This window comes from Solanum verrucosum, unplaced genomic scaffold (assembly GCF_900185275.1).
Source record: "Solanum verrucosum unplaced genomic scaffold, falcon-dt-bn FXZP01000462.1, whole genome shotgun sequence".
Classification (NCBI taxonomy): Eukaryota; Viridiplantae; Streptophyta; class Magnoliopsida; order Solanales; family Solanaceae; genus Solanum; species Solanum verrucosum.
Genome location: NW_026019987.1, coordinates 27,594 through 43,536, shown reverse-complemented (window position 1 = coordinate 43,536; position 15,943 = coordinate 27,594). Strand labels below are relative to the sequence as shown.

General features: G+C 34.5%; 1 pseudogene; it reads left to right on the top strand.

Moving 5' to 3' along the window:
• Positions 1–3,703: 3,703 nt before the first annotated feature.
• On the top strand, positions 3,704–11,315 carry LOC125818523 (abscisic-aldehyde oxidase-like; annotated as a pseudogene).
• Positions 11,316–15,943: the final 4,628 nt, after the last annotated feature.

The following is a 15,943-nucleotide window of genomic DNA, read 5'->3' as shown; positions in this document are numbered from 1 at the left end:
GCACAATTTTTTTTAAAAAATAAAGAATTTTATGAAAGATTACGTACCTAACAAGTATATTTTTTGTTAAATAAATCATATTGAAGAATTATATCTAAAAGGGTCTAAGTTCAGTAGTTCCTTATATTAAAATAAGCATTCCTACTTTTAAAAAACGAGGAGGAAAGATTATTTACGCTTCATTTGATGATCCACGACAAATAAGAAATTAAGTAGAAAATTAAGTTAGCATTTTTTTTTTCAAAATATTAAACATATTCTTTTCACCCCAATAAAATAATACGAAAATAGTATCTTATAAATTGAAACAATTATCATAAACATTTTAAAGCTTTTACCAAAGTATTGATCATATTTCTTCTTTTTTAGTATGTGCTAATTTATAAAAGAAATTATCTTAAAAATATTTGTTATGATCGCGCGAAGCGTGAACATGTTAACTAGTAATAAATAATTGGGAACTTTTGACATTTCATAGGTAACTATCACATACCCCCAACAAAATCATAAGATAATCGTCACTTTTTTTTTTTTAATATTGAAGTGACTGTCCATCATCTATATAAATAAACTATTATTTAGGAAATCATATCCCTGTATGACTTTTTCAAATCACTATATAATATTATAATTTTTCAATAAGTACAAAAAGTATGTTAACATAACGTGCTAAAAGAGATTGAATAAGGTGAAATTTGAAAGTGTCCTAGACAAGATAGGGAAATAAGACTGAAATAATTCGTTATGTGCTTCAATGAGGATGTGTGAGATCCCAATTTGTTACCGTGGATATAAAGAGAGGTAGAGGAAGACATAAAAAGTTTTCGAGATATGTGATTAAATAGAACATAACATATCTGCATCTGAACATGAATAGAAAAACATAGATGCCAAGAATTTGGATAGAATGTCAGTGGTTATTCAAGCATAGTCTGATTCCCTTATCAGTATAATTGTTGTTTCCTTTGCTTTAGTTATCATATTATTTAGGCCTAACCCATCGGTGGCCTCCTAAACTTGGCACGATCTTTCACTTAGACACCTTAACTAGGCTTTGTTCATTTTAGACACCTCATGTCAGGCTCCGTTGTGTCATTTTGACACTTTCAGCTGACATGGCAAAGTGAGTGTTATACACTCGCTATTGACGCGTGAGGGACTTATTTAGTCTATTTTATTTTATTTTTTCTCTTCTTCTTTCCCATTTTATAATCATTATCTCTCCCATTATTTCTCAAAGCTTAAAGTACTTCAATGGAAGGTTAAATTTTTTGTTATAATAATTTCAATTTCAATTTCGCACTACAAACTCAGATAGACCCAAAAAGAAACAAGAAATCGAACTCATATCAACAACACCCTAAATCATGTAAAGTTCACCCACATGCCACAATAATCCTAAAATAGGAGCCAAAAAATCTCAATTTTTACTATGTAAATGTTAATCCCACTAACCTTGAGCCCTAATTAAACTGCAAATATCACAAAATTAAAGAAAAAGAGACGCAATCTTTAAAATATGAACCATTGTTGTTATACATTTGCACCTTTTAGCCCTAAGGGAGGGTGCAATTAATGGGGAATATGGCAGAAAAAAATCATGAAAAAGAGGAATAAAACGGGGAAGATGACTGTGTGGTTATGGGTGTGACGGAAAAGGTAATGAAAATGAAGGAATATGATAGAGTAGATTGTGTAGGTGTGGGGTTATGACAGAAAGAATAAAGCTCAAAAATAATAAAAATGGAGTAATACAATGGAGAAGATGAATGGAGAAGATGACTGGGGATGTTGTGGGGGTTGCATTTTTCTTTAAATTTGTCAAATATTTAATTTAATTTTTTGGGATAAAAAGACCACATGTCATTTATTCATTGGTTACTTTGTCATGTATTTTAATTCTTATTTTTCCTCTTTAATATGATAGTCTTTTAAAGAGTTGGCATGATATAATTGAGCATCTAATCCACATGGACACGCTTGGTTAACACGCACTTGAAGTCAACATGTGCTAGTGAAAAAAGTGTCAAAATAACACAGTTGAGCGTGACATGAGGTGTCTAAAATGAACAAAGCCTAGTTAAAGTGTCTAAGTGAAAGATCGTGCCAAGTTTAGGGGGCCACCGATGGGTTAGCTCTATTATTTATTGTAGTTACTTGTTTTTTTCTTAATTGTTTTCAGCATGAGTTTTTCGCTATTATATTTATTTTACATACTTAATTTTTGATATGCTTACTCGAGCCGAGGGTCTATCAAAAACCACCTCCCTACCTTCACAAGGTAGACATAAGGTTGCCTACATATTATCCTCTCTAGATCTCATGTACGAAAATCTCCTTTCCTAAGTGATCTCTTGAACATGTTCCACCTAATCGTTGACTTCTTGTAAATTGATTCTGAATAACTTTATTGAATCATATGCAAAAAATGCAAAGACTTTTAATTTCGCAAATTATGCTAATTTAATTTTTATTCTTTTTAATATTATTTTTAAATAACTATACAAAATATAACTCCTAGTAATTAAATTAAAAAATTTAAAATATTATTAATATAAATAATTTAATAAAATAAATCTTCAATAAATAATTTTTCAAAAGGATCCAAGTTAGTGGACAAATAAAACTGAAGACATTCTGTCCTCAATATATATTTCTTGAAAAAGTCCACACACACAAAACAAAAAAAAGTACATTTTGTGGCACCACAAAATGGCGGTCATATTGTTTAAGGCTATAATTTAACCAATCATATTAAGCTATGCAAGAAAATGTTGAATGTTATGTAGTATTATTATCATATTGTTTGTTGACTATTTTGAGATAATAAAAGTTTAGTTATTTGGGGATACCCCAATACAATTCCAAGATTGTTGGTTTTTCTTTAAGTTTCTGTTATTTTTTCAGCTCAAAAAGTTGAAAAAGACAAGATTTTTGATGAAGGTTATGTGTCAAAGTTAACTGCTTTAGTGTTTCAGCTAGCCAATAATCTTGATTTGAAAAGCTTTTGTGTTAAAAACTCAATATTTGAACACTCTATTCAAGATTCATGTTTTCTTTCTTTGAGTTCTGATGTTTTCAGCTTAGGAAGTTGCAAAAGATAAGATTTTAATAGATAACAGTGTTGTGGGTTCTAAGATTATGGGTTCGAGTTACCAAGAATAGGAAGGAAAAAAGAAAAAACATAACATTTTTGATAAAGGGTGTGTGTCAAGTTAAAGTAAGTATTTGGAAATCCAATTCAATTCAAGATTCTTGCTTTTTCTTTCAGTTGTGATGTTTTTGGCACAGAAAGTAGAGAAAAACAAGATTTTGACAAAAGGGTCTGTGTCAAGTTAATAGCCAACTATCTTGATTATTGTACTCCCTCCGTCCCTATTTACTTGTCCATATTTCCTTTTTTAGTTGTCCCTATTTAGTTGTCCATTTTGACAAATCAAGAAAAGACAACAAATTTTTTCCTATTATACCCTTATTTACACTTCTTGAAAATTGTAAAAGTGTATGTTGTTTCCCTCCAATTTATTTCACTTGAATTCAAATAAGTGGTTGTAATTTTGAAGTGAAAAGTTGTCATAAGGTAAAATTGTAACTTCACTGTGCTAATCATTGTTGTCTTAATCTGTGTGTCATTTCTAAAGTGGACAACTAAAAAGGGACGGAGGGAGTATAAGCTTTTGTGCTTAAAAGTAAGTTTTTGAATTCAAGATTCTTGTTTCTTCTTTCACTTCTGGTAACTTTCAGTTTAAAAAGTAGAAAAAGACAAGATTTTTGATAAAGGGTCTGTGTGAAGTCAACTGCTATTACATTAATGGAAGAAAGACAAAAGAATGTGAGTTTGGTTTTGGCAGTTAATGGAGAGAGGTTTGAGTTGCCATGTGTTGATCCTTCTACAACTCTGCTTCAGTTCTTGCGCTCTGAGACTTGTTTCAAGAGTCCCAAGCTTGGTTGTGGTGAAGGTAATTCTCCTATATATTATTTTACAACTCTATTATATGTATACTATATGTTTTTTTGATAAACGTGGTGTCCGGGTCAGCTTGCCCGCAGATACCTACTTATATGGTAACTCTATCATCAAGGTTTGGACATATAGGAAATTCTGTAGTGTTTTTACCTATATATGCTGATATGACAACCTCTGCTGTACTTTTCTTGTTAATTAGTGATCTTGCAGAAAGTTTATGATAACTTATTAGGACTTCCTTTTTGAGGTTTTTTGGTTCTGTGCTTAAATTCTGTACTCTCTAAGTGTTGTTTGACAATCTAAGGGTGTGGAACGGTAAAGATTCTTTCATCCTTAGCCAGAGGTCTTGAGTTCGTGTTTTGAGATTGAGGTCCTCTTAGGTATAGGGTTTTCAGGCAATGAAAATCAGTCATTTACATGAATTAGTTCTCTTAAGATAGAGTTTTTTGTTTCATAGTGAACTACTTTATGTAATTCCTTGTCCTTTTTTTCTGTTTCTTGTTAATTGGAAGTACAATATAATAAAATGGCTAACTTTAGATTATATGGAAACACTTTTTTCTTCATAAGTCTTGTAAAGAGGTATCATCTCATCATCTGATTTATGTTTTTGTAACAAATTCTATATTTTGGCTTCAGAAAGAACATAACTAATTTGTGTTGTTACAGGTGGTTGCGGAGCTTGTGTCGTTCTGGTGTCGAAGTATGATCCCAATCTTGAAAAAGTTAAAGATTTTAGCGTGAGTTCGTGTCTTACACTTCTTTGCAGTTTAAATGGTTGTTCAATTACGACAAGTGAAGGCCTTGGGAACACCAGAGATGGTTTTCACTCTATTCATGAAAGATTTGCCGGTTTCCATGCTTCTCAATGCGGCTTTTGCACTCCTGGCATGTGTATGTCATTTTTCTCAGCTCTCGTTAACGCCGATAAAGGAAACAAACCCAATCCTCCACCAGGATTCTCTAAGCTTACTTCATCTGAAGCTGAAAAGGCCATCACAGGGAACCTTTGTCGATGCACTGGATACCGGCCCATTGCTGATGCCTGCAAGAGTTTTGCTGCTGATGTTGATATAGAGGATTTGGGGTTCAATTCTTTTTGGAAAAAGGGAGATTCCAAGGAATTGAAAGTAAGTAAGTTACCTCCCTATGATCCAACCAAGAATTTTAGTACATATCCTGAGTTCTTGAAAAGTGAATCCACTACGAATTCGGACTCCTCAAGGAGGTACCCTTGGTACAGTCCTGTTTCCATTGAAGAGCTACGGAACTTGTTGTACTCCAATGTGATGGAAAATGGTGCAAGCTTAAACTTGTCGTTGGAAATACCGGTACAGGTTATTATAAGGAAACTCAGCCATATGATCATTATGTTGATCTCAGGTACATTCCTGAATCCTCAATCATCGAAAGAGATCAGAATGGGATTGAAGTTGGAGCAACCGTGACTATCTCTAAACTCATTTCATTCTTGAAAGAGGAAAACAAAGTCAATCTTGGTTCATATGGGACGTTGGTGTCCCAAAAACTGGCTATCCACATGGAGGAGATTGCTTCACCATTTGTTAGAAACTCTGCTAGTGTGGGAGGAAATTTGGTTATGGCACAGAAGAATGGTTTTCCTTCAGATATTGCTACATTATTTCTTGGACTTGGTGCTACTGTTAGATTGATGACCAGTCATGGATTTGAAAAGCTCACATGGGAGGAGTTATTATCGAGACCGCCGCTAGACTCAAAGACTGTGCTTCTAAGTGTTTGCATCCCATTTAAGAATGCTCAAAGTTCTCTCCAAACTCGCTCTAAATTGTTGTTTGAAACCTTTCGAGCTGCTCCACGACCTCATGGGAATGCATTGGCATATGTAAATGCTGCTTTCCATGCTGATGTTTCTCACTGCAAGAACGGCGTCCTGATAAACAATATCCAATTGGCGTTTGGTGCTTATGGCACAAAACATGCAACAAGGGCTAAAAAAGTAGAGGAATATCTAGACGGGAAGATATTAAATGTACATGTTTTATATGAAGCACTTAAATTAGTCAAACTAGCAGTGATACCGGAAGATGGCACTTTACACCCCGAGTACAGATCAAGCTTGGCTGTCAGTTATGTTTTCGAGTTTCTTTATCCCTTCACTGATGTTCATTCTGCTATTTCTGGTGGTTTACTCAGTGGAATTAGTGACATCTCAGTTGAGGAATTTTCCAAAAGTTGTAATGATGGTCGCATTAGTCAGGGGAGAGAACAAACACTACTGTCTTCTGCTAAGCAAGTCGTGGAATATTCAAGCACCGAGTACTATCCAGTTGGTGAACCGATGAAGAAGGTTGGAGCTGCCATGCAAGCTGCTGGTTAGTTCTCTCATTTAAATAGTTTATTTCATCTTGTGCATGTTTAGCGAAGGGGAGCCTTGAAACAATGAAAAAATTGTTTCCATGTGACAAATCTTTCCTGAACATGCCAGTTTCATTCTATCCTTCAAGGAGTATAGTTTCCTGCAATACCAGTTTCCGTTTTTATGATTGAGCTTTATATTCTGTGAAATTGATAACTGATACTTCAGGTGAAATACTGTAAGGTTGATTCGACACCTCTGGTACAGTTATAGACTGGTTCTTTGGTGTTAATGCATATTCAGCAGAACTTGTATTTTGGTTATAAATTTTCTCATCAGTCTTTCCTTCTCCCTTGTCATTTATTTTACATCTGAGACGAGGCTTGATCTTTCGTTTTGAAGTTTTTTCCGTCTGAAAATGGTTCAGTATTTTTCTAGGTCAGTTGTTATTATCATTTCTTCTCCTTTTCTGTATCCTCATTGTCATGTATTCATCTTGCCATGCTTTATTTCTTAACTCAAAATATTTATCTGCATATTATGTTAATGATATATAACTTTTTTTCTGCAATGTTCCTAACTTCAAATGTGTTTGTTTATATACTATTTTGCAGGTGAAGCTGTTTATGTAGATGACATTCCTTCACCACCAAACTGCCTGCATGGATCATTTATTTATAGTACAAAACCATTAGCAGGTGTAAATGGAATCCAACTCGACTCAAATCGATTAACAGATGGAGTCACTACTGTTATTACTTTTAAAGATATCCCAAGCGGAGGGGAAAATATAGGAGTTCTTACAACGTTCGGTACTGAGCCCTTATTTGCAGATGATCTCACCCGATATGCAGGCGACAGAATTGCTGTTGTGGTGAGCACTTCAAGCTTCTGCCAGCTGGATTCAGTTTATGAAACATTAACTTCTCATGCATTTTAATCCAAAGCAATTTTGAACAATTTCTTTATGTTGTTGAAACATTATAGGTTGCTGACAGTCAGAGGTCTGCTGATGTGGCGGCAAGAACAGCCCTCGTTGAATACGACACTGAAAATATAGATTCTCCCATCTTAACCGTTGAGGAGGCTGTTGAGAAATCAAGCTTTTTCCAAATCCCACCAGGTCTATATCCAAAACAGGTCGGTGATTTCTCCAAAGGAATGGCTGAGGCTGATCACAAGATTCTCTCTGCTGAGGTACTTTTGATTTCTCTGTAATGTTTCAATCATTCGAATGGTTTCCTGGATGGTGATCTTGCATGTCTAGCCATAGATGTATGCTAAAGGCTTGCATGTATTACTGATTAGCTCTTTTCATAATCATTTCCAGATAAGGCTTGGTTCCGAATACTATTTTTATATGGAGACACAGACTGCCCTTGCAATTCCAGATGAAGACAACTGCATGGTTGTTTATACTTCAAGTCAGTACCCTGAGTATTCGCATCGTGTTATTGCCAGTTGTCTTGGTGTTCCCGAACACAATATCCGTGTAATTACAAGAAGGGTTGGAGGTGGCTATGGGGGCAAGGCAATCAGAGCAATGCCTGTGAGTATTTGAAAAAGAAATACTCCCTCCGTTTCTATTTGCTTGTTTGTTTTTGACTTGGCATGGAATTTAAGAAAGTTAAAAGATATGTAGAATGTATCAAAATGTTCTTTAATTTTGTGGTCTTAAATATGTCGTGAAGAAACTTGAAACTAAAAGTTTGCCAAAAAAGGAAAGATACATTTTTTTGAAATGGACTAAAAACCGAGGGAGTAGTAATTGCAACAAATCTCTGAATCTGATGTTAAAGTTTATGCATGATTTCAGGTTTCCACAGCCTGTGCACTAGCAGCATACAAGTTAAGACGACCTGTCAGGATATACGTCAACCGGAACAGTGACATGATAATGACAGGAGGACGACACCCGATGAAAGTAACGTACAGTGTAGGATTCAAATCAAGCGGAAAGATCACAGCATTACATCTTGATATATTGATAAACGCCGGGATCACGGAAGATGTAAGCCCCATTGTACCATCAAATGTGATAAAAGCACTAAAAAAATATGATTGGGGTGCCTTATCTTTCAATGTAAAACTGTGCAAGACAAATCTTACCAGCAAATCAGCTATGCGGGCCCCTGGGGAGGTGCAAGGATCTTATATTGCTGAAGCTATAATCGAGCACGTAGCAAGTTTACTCTCGATAGAGGTGGACTCAGTCAGAAACAAAAATTTTCATACATTTGAAAGCCTTAATTTATTCTATGGTAACATTGTATCAGAAGGAGAATATACATTGCCTAGTATCATGGATAAGTTGGCAGTGTCCTCGAGCTTTTTCCAACGAAGCAAGGTGATAGAACAGTTCAACCAGAATAACACATGGAAGAAAAGGGGTATTTCTCGAGTGCCAGTCGTGTATGAAGTTATGCAACGACCAACCTCAGGAAAAGTCAGTATTCTGCAAGATGGATCGATCGTAGTAGAGGTTGGAGGGATTGAAATTAGCCAAGGGATATGGACAAAGGTTAGACAGATGACTGCCTATGCTCTTGGTTTGATTGATAGTAGTTGGGCCGAAGACCTCGTGGAAAAAGTACGAGTCATACAAGCAGACACCTTAAGCTTAGTGCAAGCCGGGCTTACAGCTGGAAGCACTACATCAGAATCAAGCTGTGAAGCTGTTAGACTTTGCTGTGATGTATTGGTTGAAAGACTGACCCCTTTGAAGAAACAGCTGCAGGAACAAAATGGCTCTGTTGATTGGCCAATGCTGATTCGCCAGGTTTGTTTTCCCACTATATTGTCATAAACAGAGAAAAAACAAGAGAAATTGTCTTCATTCATTGTTCAAAATACATAAGAATACATCGGTACTTATATATACTACAACTAGTGCTACACAATATTGTAAACTAAATGTTGTATCTAGAATATCTCTTGCATATTTACTATATCGAGAATATGTTAATGTAGATCATACAAGATATTTTATGATCTGTCCATCATACTAACATAAATAACCACCTTCATATTTTTTTTCTACGTTTCAATTCTGGAAGTCATGGGGTCAGTCACAATGAAATTTTGAGTATTGAATTCAATTTGAAGACCATAACAAAGTAATTCACTTAAAAGTAACATATATAATTGCTTGTAATTGCTTCTATTTGCGTGTAGCTCAGGAAAAATTTATATTTTAAAACAATTATCCATATTGTGTTAAATATCTGAGTTTGCAGTTGACTCCTACTCGCCCCTTATTTTGCAGGCACAAACGCAATCAGTAAACTTAGCAGCAAATTCTTATTATGTACCACAATCCGGTTCCATGAGTTATTTGAACTTTGGCGGTGCTGTCAGTGAGGTAAACTTGTTGTTTCTGTCTATTTTTCTGGTTCTGTCATTCATGTAGAGGTAACATTCCCCGCTTCAATCTGCTTCATGGATTATTATTTTACAATATATATGAGTGCATGACACTCAGAAGGGATCTCTGATTGTGAAATACTCCCTCCGTTTCAATTTGTTTTTCTGGTTTTGACTTGACACGGAGTTTAAGAACGTAAAGAAGACTTGAATCTTGTGGGCTTAAGCTAAAGATACATAGAATGTACCAAAATGACTTTTAATCTTATGGTCTTAAATATGTCACGTGGAAATTGGAACTAAAGAGTTGTCAAAAAAGGAAAGAGACATTCTTTTTTAAACGGACTAAAAAGGAAAAGTAAGACAAAGAAATTGAAACGGAGGGAACATTTTGAAGCCAATATATCTTCTGCAGCACCTTGATTTGGCAAAGTAACAATAAAGCTTTTTTTTACAGGTGGAGATTGATATTCTGACTGGAGAGACTGCCATTTTGCAGTCAGATATTATATACGACTGTGGGCAGAGCTTGAATCCAGCCGTTGATTTGGGACAGGTTCTTCCCTTCATCTTAGATTTTGGATTCTGTAATTGGAATTTGTTTATATCGAGAGATGCATCATGAATGTGATCTGTTATTCAAACTTCAGAACTATCTGATTCTTTATTACAAGGCTGTTCATAAATGTGGCGATTGCCTTTCTTTTCCTTGCTTCAGATTGAAGGGGCTTTCGTACAAGGAATTGGATTTTTCATGCACGAAGAATATCTCACCAACGAAGACGGGCTAATGGTCTCGAATAGCACTTGGAAATACAAGATCCCGACAATAGACACTATACCTCAGAATTTCAATGTTCATGTGCTAAACAGTGGACATCATGAAAAACGTGTTCTCTCGTCTAAAGGTATTATTCTGTCAAACAAGTTCTTTGCTTATAACTGTGAACATCATGAAAGGTTCTTGAACTCAGTTCTTCACTCAGTTTAGTGGAAAATGTTGCAAATATGTTTCTACTGATTCTTGAAAATCGGACAAAGAAATATGTAATCGAATGCAAGCCAATATCTTATTCCAACATTAGGTAAGCATGATGTCTATATACATTTTGTAACTCTCCCCCTCGAGTTGGAGCATAGATATTAATCATACGTCCACACGAGGGACCAGTCAAGTACCGCTAGGTCTAGTTTGCAACTTTCCAGTTTCTAAAAGTAGATCAAGAATATACTTTCTGTGAGACAGAAGAATTCCCTTCATGCTTTCAACTAGACTAAGTCCAATGTCATCAACATATCCAATGTCTGTTGAATCATAACTTGATTACTCTTTTTGCAGCATCTGCTGAACCGCCACTGCTTCTGGCAGCTTCGGTCCACTGTGCAACAAGAGCAGCTGTTAAAGCAGCACGCGAACAGCTCAAACTATGGGGCAAGCTTGACGGGTCTGTTTCAGAATTCTATCTGGACATCCCTGCCATAATACCCGTTGTGAAGACACAGTGTGGCCTGGATTATGTGGAGAAATATTTGGAAAGTATCTTGGCTCAGAAATCTAACTAAAAGTGCTTCAACATGCATGTCGAATGATACTGAACTATGTTGCTCAGACTCTCAAAACTGTTTGCCTCAGCCGTGTCGGTTCCTCAAAAAATGCACTATTTTTGGACGATCCGATAGGCACTTGGGCGTATTTTTGAAAAGTCCGAGCAACATAGATATTGAATCCTCTTAAAGAATTTGAACTGTTCTGTTTAATAGAAAATGTGTGATTTAAAGTTTATTTGTTATTCTGTCTATATCAATCTCAGTGTACATTTAGATTGTATAGCAATAAAGTGATAGTAGTCCTTCCGTCTCAATTTATATGAGGCAATTTGACTTGATACGGTGTTCAAGAAAAAAAAAAAGACTTTTGAAACTCATGGTTTAAAATAAATCATAGATATTTATGTAGCTATAAATCAATTCATTACAGGTAAAATATGTATTTTAAAGTTAAATTGCTACTAAACATAAAATTATGTCTTTTTTTTCGGACGGACTAAAGAAGAAAATGAGTAATATATTGTTTGTGTAATATACCACAAATAAAATAAATTACAGTTGAAATAAAATAACAAAAAATGCATAAACAAATCTTTAGGCTGAGGCACGGATATCTGACTCTCTTTAAGGATATTCAAGCCCACTGCGGCATAATCTACACCGATCCAGCAGTAATACTCTTGACTTGTTCCCTCCAGGATATAACAGCCCAACAACATGTACAACTCAAGCAATTCCGGATTAGTTGAAGAGTCCAAAGCTCCACATAAGAACACCTTCCTTCAATATTTAAATATTCTCTTTTGTATATAGTGAATATAATTGAAGACTTAGAATATTATTTTTTGTTTCAACTCTCTCTTTCACTACTACACTAATCTCAATATAAACACAATAAAATACTACTCATCATTTTCATTCTATATTTTCTTGTACTTCTCTTGTTTCTTATTCTCTCAACACAAAGGAAGACCACACTATTTATAGGTGATGAATTCTTCCTTACAATGAATAGGAAGATAGTGAGTAGTAAATTTGCCAAATGAATGGCCCAAATGTTACATAAGTTACAAGACTTAAAGATAGAATAATGGGTAAAACGAAGAGTTGTGGTTACATAAGTTACTAACAACTAATGACCACTTTCTTCCACTATTGATGAGAGTAAAGAGAACAAATGTAATGTCCACCAATAGACATAACATGATATATAATGTGACATATAATATATTTTAATTAATATTAAAATGTCACACCAACAGTCCCCCACTCATTTTAATATTAAGATAAGAGAATTCTTCACAACTTAGTTGAAGGGAGACTACTATGCATAATGAAGGTGTGCTCTGTATTGAACCTTCACTTAGTAAAACAATAATCTTTACTCCAGAGTCAGTAGTGGTCTTAGACTTGAACTATGACTGCTTAAGGAAAATAAAGTATCACTGTTTACACACAACAATCAAGGTGTTGACATAAGCTTTAATAGTCAGTACATTACGGCCTTGTGCTATCCCGGTTTCATGAGTGTTTTTGAGAACAAGCTCATTCTCATAGAAAGCGACCTACTTTCACACTCACATAGGTGAAATCTGTCAAGGGTGCTCCTATAATTTGACACCCCACTCATACGAGATACATAATTTCATTAAGAGTTCAAGACTCAACCTCCACAAGTCATTATAGGATAAATGCACTTACATCATAGGGATTGAGTAAAATTAAGAATAGTGCATTTCACAACAAGTCAGCATATGATTTGTTCTTCCCATTGAACCTGGTTATAGGATCTCTAGTCCCCAGGTTGGGTTTCCTCATATATGACTCAGAACATTTTTAGCTTCAATTTCATCCCTCTCGATGTCCTTCAGACTCTTTATCTTGCTAAGGCCTTAGATTATAATTCTGCAAGATTATCACAAATTTTAACACAATTAATATTGATGGTATACCAGTGATCAATATGATCTCACAATATTGTGTTTTCTTCACATGAGTCTGAATTTACCGTTATAATAACGATTTTGTATTCAACCATTATATTGGTGCTATCACAATTAATCAAAATTAGAAAAATTATTTTATCAAAATAAAGTGGTTCAATTCACTTTTTTCAATAGTTGAAGTTTAATATATTTTACTTCAACCTCCATAATAGAGTTAGCAAAAAATAATTTGCTTTTTTCATCCCACCAAATAACACCAAATCTTTCTCATCTAGTTTGCTTTTACCATCAAAGTACTTTACTGCAAACACAACATTAAGTCAAGTTGTTAGTCACATAGCTCATATTTTTATTAGGCTAGCAAATTCATTTTTTATTAAATTTGCCACAACTTTCTCACACAATTGAATCAAAAGGAGTTTCAAGACTCACACAATCAACAAAATTGTATTTCACAAAATTTTCAATATTATGTGACTTGACAAGAAAAATTTCATCATATGTTTATGATATTTTTTCATTCCAAGAATGATTTTTTTCTCTTCCAAAACATTCCATGTTAAATGGCTACTCAACATGTTTTTCATAATTTATTTATAACTCTCATGTTAGAGCTAAAAATCATCTCATTATAGCCAAACAACAACATGTGATTTATTCCACAATAAATATATGCATTCTTAATACTCTTTTTTAGAGCATTTCTCAAAGATGCAAAAATCACTATTTCACAATGATCTTTTGTTTTTTTTTTTGTCTCATTTCATGAACCCCCACTATTTTAAGATTTTAAACATCATTTTTTCCATGAAAAGTAGTATTACTTTATTCATGAAAGTACTAGGTAAAAAGTTTTTCCTTTATCTTTTTCTCCACTTCAATTGAGCAAGTAGAAAAATACTTTATCCGTACATCTCTTCTCTTCCATCTCTTGAAGAGAGCGATGTTTGAGCGGAATTATGTTGAGATCCTAATCTGTGATATACACACCTTTTCAAATTGTAACAAAAACATGATTCTCCTTAAAATTGTTCGTGTAATATACCACAAATATAATAAATTAGGAAACTTATCCACGCTTCGCGCGGTATAACAATAATTTAAAATAAACTTTTTATAAATTACCTATTCATGAAATATAAGTTGCAATACTTCAAGTTCATATGATTTTTTGCTGAAACCCTTAGATTCATAAGTTATAATAATTAATCAGTAATAAGAACGAAATTAATATTTTAATATATTATGTTAGCAAAATAGAAAATTAATGAATCAGAAATAATTTAACAATCTAAAAGTGATTACTTTTAAATCTATAATACAATATGAATAAATCTTGAATTTTGTAGGTCATCAACTTTTATTGAAAAATAAAAATAAAATTAAAAGTATAATAATACTATTAATGACCCAGTATCGACTAAAAGCAACATTGATATTAATTTGCTCAGATCAAATAATAAGTGTCACGACCCAAATCGAGTTGTGAGTGGCACCCACCCTTAACCTCCTAAGTGGGCGAACCAAGGAATCTAAACCCCAACATCTATCAATAATTCAATTACGAATAACAATAAAATGCGGAAGCTCAAAACTTATTAAAGTAACCAATCAAATCAACCTCTAAAATCTATTACACATTATCCCCAAAACCTGAAAGTCATCACATCAAGGACATCTAATCTCCAAATACTAAGTCTAAGAGTATCAAAAACACCGAAATAAATGAAATAAAGTAAATTGTGTCCGCAAACTAAGGACATCATATCATGACCGAGAGAATCCAACACAAGCTCGAATGAATAGTTCACCCTTGAACCTGATATGCTGAGACTGGGTAGAGCTGAGGGCGAGTCAAAGTCGTTGGTACACTCACTGCACTCCATAAAAGGAAAACAAAGAAAAACACAAGTAGGACTCAGTACGGGGCAACATGTACTGAGTAGGTATCATCGATCAACCCAAAATAGAAACTAATATACAATGAATAATAGTATAAAATCAACTATGACACTTAACAGGTGGCAAGCAACAAATAACATGAACCAGTGACAACAACACTAAAGTAAGTACGCAATCAAACACATATATGGGGACTCATGCCTCCACGCCACGCTCATTTGGGAAATGGGTTCTTTGAGATTGAGTACATTAAGTTAATTCAATATTTTTTTCCTTTAATGTTACCGTGTCAAAACGTGACACTCCAATCCAATTGTATCGTGTCGGAACGTGACACTCCGATCCAAAAATACTGTGTCGGAACATGACACTCCGATCCAATAATACCGTGTCGAAACGTGACACTCCGATCCAGAAATATCGTGTCGGAACGTGACACTCTGATCCAATAATACCGTGTCAGAACGTGACACTCCGATCCAAAAATACTGTGTCAAAACGTGACACTCCGATCCAATAATATTATTAATTTATCATTTAGTATCACCACTTTTCAATTTATTAACAATATTTCATCAAGCCTTCTTTATTCAAGGCATCACTTCGATAGAGAGGGTTCAAGATTATAAATCTCACGGTCTCAGGATTTCAGACCAATCACAAACCACACAACTAAGCCACACAATCAAGTTCATAGAGAACTTCACAACATCACTCAATGCATATCAATCACTATTCAGAGTCTATTAAATAGAATAAACCATAACCTACCTCCACCGAAGAACCGAAGTCAAGCAAACTACTTCTCCAATGCTTTTCCTTTCCTCAAGGCCTCCGAACCTTTACAATCTATCAAGTATATATGCATAATTTGTAAGT